Source organism: Ruditapes philippinarum, unplaced genomic scaffold (assembly GCF_026571515.1).
Source record: "Ruditapes philippinarum isolate M1 unplaced genomic scaffold, ASM2657151v2 ctg15465_1_1_1_1, whole genome shotgun sequence".
NCBI lineage: Eukaryota > Metazoa > Mollusca > Bivalvia > Venerida > Veneridae > Ruditapes > Ruditapes philippinarum.
The window spans coordinates 29,632-37,676 of record NW_026860371.1 but is presented as its reverse complement, the minus strand read 5'-3'; positions in this window follow the sequence as shown (position 1 = coordinate 37,676).

Here is an 8,045-nt window from a genome sequence, read left to right as displayed (position 1 = left end):
GATTAATATGTAATATTTTTATTCTTCCTTCGTTTCCAATAACGAACAAATTATATAGCCAGTACTTAAGGAACAAATGAATGAAGTGACGTCAAAGTTTCTTTCGCGAATGGCATCATCGATCTCCGCATCAAACATAAAATACAGATTAGACGATTTCCTTTGAGAACTTATACACGATTACTCTGTTTCGCCAAATTATTATTAAATAAATCAGCAAATCGTTCATATGATTAGAAATTTCTAAATCGGTGTTGAAAGATAAGAGTCTTATTCTTTTATGACAGCGTTTTTATCGTCCTGTTTGCATGTGCTTGTAACAATTAAATGGGACTTGACAAAGCATGTAATTTTAATTATCAAAACGAATTCATATTAATATTTGTACGAGTGTTTACATTTTGTTTTTCTATTTATAGTTGATTGTTTCATTAATATATAAATGTAATTGTAAATTGTTTACTTTTTTATTGCTTTATGTATCCTTCAAGTTTCATATTGTGCTGTTACATTTGATATTTTCTCCAGACAATAAAGCGTCCATTCCATTGTATTGTTTATGTCATAACTTGGGCCAAATACACTTTGGTCCCATTATTTGACGCTCCTTAATATAAAAAAAATAATTTACAAGCAAAAGTGTGTACATGTTTGTGTGTGTGCGTACTTGTGTGCAAATAATAGCTATAAATGTTCTTTTTTTTTAAATATTAGTTTGACATGATCTAGTATAAAGCACTATGAGCAACAAACTTTACAAGAATGTATTTGATGCTGTGCACCTGGATTTAGCGCGTGGATTAATTAGTTTTGTTTATAGTTATTCTGCCCCCACGTTAGGTTGGCATTTAGATTTGCCTATGTCCTTGCGTCTGTCCATACGTCCGTTTCCATGTTGTGTCGCATGATTGTGTCGATTGATTTTTTTTTACTTCTTGCCCTTGACTTCGTATAAATTTGCAAGTTTCAAATTGCATGATGCGTACCTCAAAAAAATTATTTGAACTGGAGTCATAAAAGTATACAGGACTGTTAGTTTGTTTGAAGCTTACTCTAAGGTAAAAATGGAGATCTTAAATCGTTGCATCTCAATATTTGGAAAAATTAGGATGTCAACATTGCGAAAATAGGATGTCATTTTTATGCTGATTCAGTAAGGGGGAAGAGGGAGTCATGAAGAGCTTCTTTTGTTTGTCCATCTATCATACTGTCCTGCTTTACGTCAGTAAACTGACAAAATAGTTGAATGCGGGTCCATTCGTGTCCGTCCTATGGTCCATTTGTGTCCTATGGACAAATTATAAGAGGTAACTTTCGTTGGACAAATTCTATGATAAGCGAAAGTTAAGGTATTCATAAGTTAAAAAAAAGTTAAAACTGAATTCATTACTACAACAGAGATAATGTGTGCGTCAAAGTTTATTACATTGCATTTATATTCCAACTAGCATGTAAACTTGTAACATTTGACAATATAATTATTTACAGAAATGATAATTATATGTACATGATTTCATGATTTTTTTCATTTTTCTATTAATAGTTGCTTTTTTGTGATAATAAAATGTAATTTAACAAGACTCTTGATTTTATTTTTACTATTCACAAAAAGATAACCTGTTGTAAAACTTTCAATGAACACTGGTTGTTCTTCTTCACATGAAGCTCCTCTGAAAAAGGGTAACATTGATATTTTCCGTTGCTATAACGAGTATGTTGTATTTTATATAATGCTACAATAATATCTGCGACATTTATTTATTTATTCTATAAGTTGATAAAATTTATATTTGAAGAATCTTAGACTATTCAGCAGAATGAAACTCATTCATAAAAGGTAAAACAATGATAACTTGTATGCGTGAAAATGAAGATTGATTTATCTACTACCGATGTAAAATCTTGTCTGATACGTCAGTTTGAATTTTTGAATAATTATTGAAAATAAAGATATATTAATTTGATACGTTACATACGGGTATCATTTATTTATTTATTTTATTACTTACATACAAAAATGCGGAACGGAACAGCAAGATACAAAAATCGACAGCAAACACTTGGCCCTACGACCCTCGAGATAAAGTTTTACGTATTAAAACACCATACAGGTGTTACAAAGCTGAGACGAACATCATTTCTTTATCATACATTGTTATTATGATTATAAATTTATTCTTACATAGATTTTGATACTGTAAACGACAAACAATGTCTTCACTTATTAACGTTTGATTTTTCTTTATTCTGTCGTTTGTAAAGTATGTCAGATGCGATCCTTCCACCATACATGGAATATAGCATCTACATAAACTTTGAAACCAACAAATCCCTGGAGATTGTACGCACATCGGGACAGTCTGGTGTTAAAATGCCCTATTATCAGACGTTATTCTGTTTGGGTCCACTACCTAAGATGGCTTTGTGTTATTAATTTTAAAAATTACTTTCTATGACACATTTGGAATTTGGCTGTTCTTTTGCACTTGCTGCGTGTTTGGACTTGCTGCATTACTTGGCATGTAGCGCTACTGGATTTTCTACGCTACTCAAGTTGCTGAACTAGTGGACTTGTTGAGGTTTCTGACTTGCTGCGCTATTTGTATCATCGTGGTATCGCATTGTCACAAACGTAGGTTTGCGTTTGCACCATCGTGTTATCGTGCTCTAGACTTTTCATCATTGTATTGTCGCATTATCGTTTGGTGTATGTAAAAGTATGCGGCCATGACCCTAACGGGACATAGTGCGATCAGTATGTAATATTTTTTATTCTTTTTTCGTTTCCAATAACGAAAAAAAAAAAATAGCCAATACTTAAGGAACAAATTGATGAAGTGACGTCAAAGTTTTTTTCGCAAATGGTTTCCCTATTTAATTTCACACAATTCACAGTAAACAGTAAAAATTATGCATAAATCTTTAATTGTCTCTAAATTTCAGACTCTATATAAAACAATAAGAAAACAAAACGTGCCAATTTACTGAATTCACATCGTTATATTATTTTTCTTTTGCTTAAAGTAACTTTCCTGTCATGTAGCATGGTACCACTATTTATTTTTGTTTCTATTTCAAAACGACAATGTTTTTATGAAATAAATATATAATCATTTAAGGATGACTTTTGGTCGTAAAAACTAATATATTTCCATCTTAAATAACGATTTATCATATTCGACGCTCACCTTTGATAGGATACAAACCTACGATTCCAGGCTTTATATTTGGTGTCTACGTGGTTTTCGTCAATATTATTTTACCTACAATTAATATGGGAATGATCGAACACATGCATTTCGTTATATTACAAAATACACCCTTCATTTGAAAAGAAAACTGTGCTCACAGGCACATACGTTCGCGTCATATTTTCGTGTCACCCATTTTTCCAAGTATTTAGTATCAACTGACTCAAGCCTCTCAACTTAGAAAACTTATCACTTAATTCAGATGAAATGTAAAATAAAATATTTCACTTTTTCATTTTTTGTCACACCTTTCTTTAAAGACAAATTTATTTATAAAACAACCGGTGAAATATTTGATAAATGCCATCACGCATTTCGTGGTAACTTGTCAGTGGGACATGTGAACTTCTCTTTTCAGCGTGTTAACATGTCAAGACAAAATGTTGACTTGTCTAGCGACCATTTGAATATGTCAATGTGCCATGTGATATTGTTAGAATAAAGTCTTATTATGTTAAAAGAACATGTGAACTTCTCAGGACTCCGTAATAATATGTTAAACAATAATGTTGACTTGTTTAGCTACCATTTAAATATGTCAATGTGCCATGTGATTTTGTTAAAATAACGTCTTATTATGTGTCATGTGATACTGTCAACGTATCGTTTTATTATGTTTAAAGAACAAGTGAACTTCTCAAGACTTCACATTTATATGTTAAATGACAATGTTGACATGTTAAGGTTCAATTTGAAAACGTCTATGTGTCATATGATATTGTTAACATAATGTCTTATTATGTTAAAAGAAGAAGTTAAATTCTCAATGCTTCATACAAATATGTTAAACGACAATGTTGACTTGTCTAACTACCATTTGTAAATGTCTATGTGTCATGTGATGTTGTTAACACTACGTTTCATTATGTTAAAAGAACATGAGAACTTCTCAGACTTGGTTTTAATATGTTAAATGACAATGTTGACTTGTCAAAACTACAGTTTGAACATGTCTATTTGCCATGTGATATTGTAAACATATCATCTTATTATGTTATAACAACATGTGAACTTTTCAAGACTCCGTATTAATATGTTAAACGACAATGTTGACTTGTCAAACTACAGTTTGAACATGTCTATTTGCCATGTGATATTGTTGACATAACATCTAATTATGTTATAAGAACATGTAGCTTCTCAATACTTCCTTTTTATGTTAAACGACAATGCTGACTTGTTTAACTATAGTTTGAACATGTCTATTTGCCATATGATATTGTTTACATTATGTCTTATTATGTTAAATGAACATGTAAACTTTCCCAGACTTCGTATTAATATGTTAAATGAATATATGAAATTCTCAAATCTTCGGTTTATATGTGAAACATCATTGTTAAATTGATAAAACTTCACTGACGATGTCTACATGACTCGTTGAATTGTTAAATACCATTTTATTGTGTTAAAAGAACATATTAACTTCTCATAATAGCGTGCCATTCTGTTAAACATGGTTTTATTATGTCGATAGAGCATGTGAACTTCTCAACATGTAAGTGTGTTGTTGTCTGAAAGTACTTGTCTACGGAATCATACTAGGACCTCGTGCCCTCGCCCGCGCCTTTTTTTTAAAAAAAAGCGCGAGATTCGTTGGTTACATTTCGTATTTTTTACTGTCTAATTGAATGTTTTTGCCACTATATTTCCTAAAAGTTTCATTACAATTTCGGTCACCGGGGAAAAAACACAAGGTTTACAGAATAATTTCGGGTTTTTTTATGAGGTTGATTCAATGATCCCATACAAATGGACATTGGTGAAATGTAGCCGACCATCGGTTGACCGGTATGACTAGATATCGGAAATGGCGCCTTTCCGCGGAAAGGATTTTGCATGACCGGAAAGGGCCGATTATATGCTTATATCAAAGAAACACCTGCAATACCTTAAAAATCTCTAAAAATCTAACACGAGAACGTTACCAACGAATCTCGCGTTTTTTTTCCTACGGTGTTTCAAAAGGGCGTCAGGCGACAGCGTGAGGTCCATAATAGGATTCCGTACTTGTCTGACGTCATACGTTAGTTTTTCGCTTTAAATCATGGAGGATATCTCCTCTTCGGATAAAAAAATCTGGAAGCAATTTTAGTTAGGGTAGACCTGTCGACATTATTGTCGAGATTTAAATCTGAACATTATTGAATCAATGCGAGACGATGACCCCATTCGCCTTGGAGGACTTGTACTTTAAACATAATAAGCCGTCATTTAAACAATATCTCATGGCATAAAAACACATTCAAATTATAGTTAAACAAGTCAACATTGTCATTTAACATATTAATACGAAGCCTTGAGAAATCCACTTGTTCTTTTAACATTATAAGACGTAGTTAGACAAGTCAAAATTGTCATTTAACATATTAATATGAAGTCTTGAGAAGTTCACTTGTTCTTTAAACATAATAAAACGATACGTAAACAATATCACATGGCACATTGACATATTCAAATGGTAGTTATACAAGTCAGCATTGCCGTTTAACATATTAATACGGAGTCTTGCGAAGTTCACATGTATTTTTAACATAATAAGATGTTACTTTAACAATATCTCATTGCTCATTGGCATATTCAAATGGAAGTTAGACAAATAAGCATTGCCGTTTAACATATTAATATGGAGTCCTAAGAAGTTCACATGTTCTTTTAACATAATAAGATGTTATGTTAACAATATCACATGGCAAATTGACATGTTCAATCTGTAGTTTGACAAGTCAACATTGTCGTTTAACATATTAATACGGAATCTTGAGAAGTTCACATGTTCTTATAACATAATAAGATGATATGTTAACAATATCACATGTCAAATAGACATGTTCAAACTGTATTTTGACAAGTCAACATTGTCGTTTAACATATTAATACGGAGTCTTGAGAAGATCACATGTTCTTATAACATAATAAGAAGTTATTTTGACAATATCACATGGCACATTGACATATTGAAATGGTAGTTAGACAAGTCAACATTGCTGTTTAACATATTAATAGGGAGTCCTGAGAAGTTCGCATATTCTTTTTACATAATAAGTCGTTATTTAACAATATCACATGGCACATTGACATATTCAAATGGTAGGAAGACAAGTCAACATTATGTCTTGACATGTTAACAATCTGAAAAGAGAAGTTCACATGTCCCACTGACAAGTTACCACGAAATGCGTGAACAAAAGACAGCTATGGCGTTCCATAAAAATTGGTTAGATTTAACACATGGTTAGCGTTTTACCCATGGTTAATTTAATCAACGTTTATAAATTGGATGCAGCAGAGCAAACGTATTTTGTAAGTCTTAAAGTAAATGTATCAGAAAGAGATAATTCCTAAGTTTTATATAATAATTTTTCATGAATCAATTGATCCAGGCATTTGTGATTAGTTTCATTTCAATTTCTTTATCTTCAAATATGTTTGACTAAAATTTTATTATTTGTCACGACACGTCAGCGTTTAAGCGCAAGTAATACTTGCTATAGTTGACTGTCTTGTAATATTGTAGTGATAATAATTAATTTTCGTTTATATCAATGTTTCTGATGGACAAAACATAATTTAACAATTAAAAAAATTAAGATAAATTTTGCTTATTCCGGAAATCTTATGAACATCCTTCCTGATTAATCATTTAGTTTAATCATAATAAATAAAGAATATATGAAGCAGACATTTGTAAGTTTTCACTTCCGCCTTTAAATCCATATCTCATATACACGTTTTAAATACAAATATATTAGTTACTCTTTGCTTACAATGAACAGTTATACTTCTTTCCATTTTGGATATTTTTCAGTCATTTTAGTATCGTGTGTTGTCACGGGAACTGGTAGGTATATTAATTTCAAATTTTGCCACTAAATGACGGTCATGTTGATGTTGTTATTGTTGTTGATGATGATAGAAATGATAACATTAAAATGAAAGGAAATGATTATGATGATGATGATGATGATAATGATGATGATGATTCAAACAACGTTTATTGCTATGAGGAGATTTTGACAATAAGGATAATGGTGTTTAAAAAGGTGATATAATAAAATATATTAATATACAATAATTAATGATTCTGTCATTGTGATAGCAATTGGGGACGTTTTGGCAGTGACAAAATTTATGATGATATGTTTAAACAATATTTAATTTCAGTCAAATATATATACACACAATATATTACAATAAAATGCAAAAAAAAAGTTAATAAACAAAAAATGTCCTTTTTTCTAAAAGGGCAAATTTTTCAAGACAAAATTATATATTAGTTTCTTGGGGGTTTTAACATAGTGTTTCTTTTTGATTAGCTTTACAGGAAACGATAGGATGATTTAAGATTTTCAGACTTGTTAAAACTATCATCCAATTATTTCAAGCAATTTATTTGAATTTTTTTTAACAAATTTTAAAAATAAAAAGGGAAAATTTTGTTTTTTTTATTTAATGGTAAAATAAAAAGACCACTGTTTTTTAGGCGTGGTGATAGACTGCATACCCAACAACATAATATACATCGGGCCCCCGAACCAAAGAAGGGGACACCGTGTATAAGATGGGATTCTTACGATAAAAAGGTCTACAGAAATGAACAATTCCGTGACGTCACAGTATCAGACGCAGCCAATTATTGTCGTGCTGTCGGAAAGGATTATCTCTGGTGCTGGACGTCAAACAGTAGCGATTGGGAACCTTGTGGAATTAAAAAATGTGGTAAATGAATAATAACTTTTAAAAAGGCATTTCCGGTACATCATTTCTATAGCTTTTCAGCAATTTGTGTCAAGC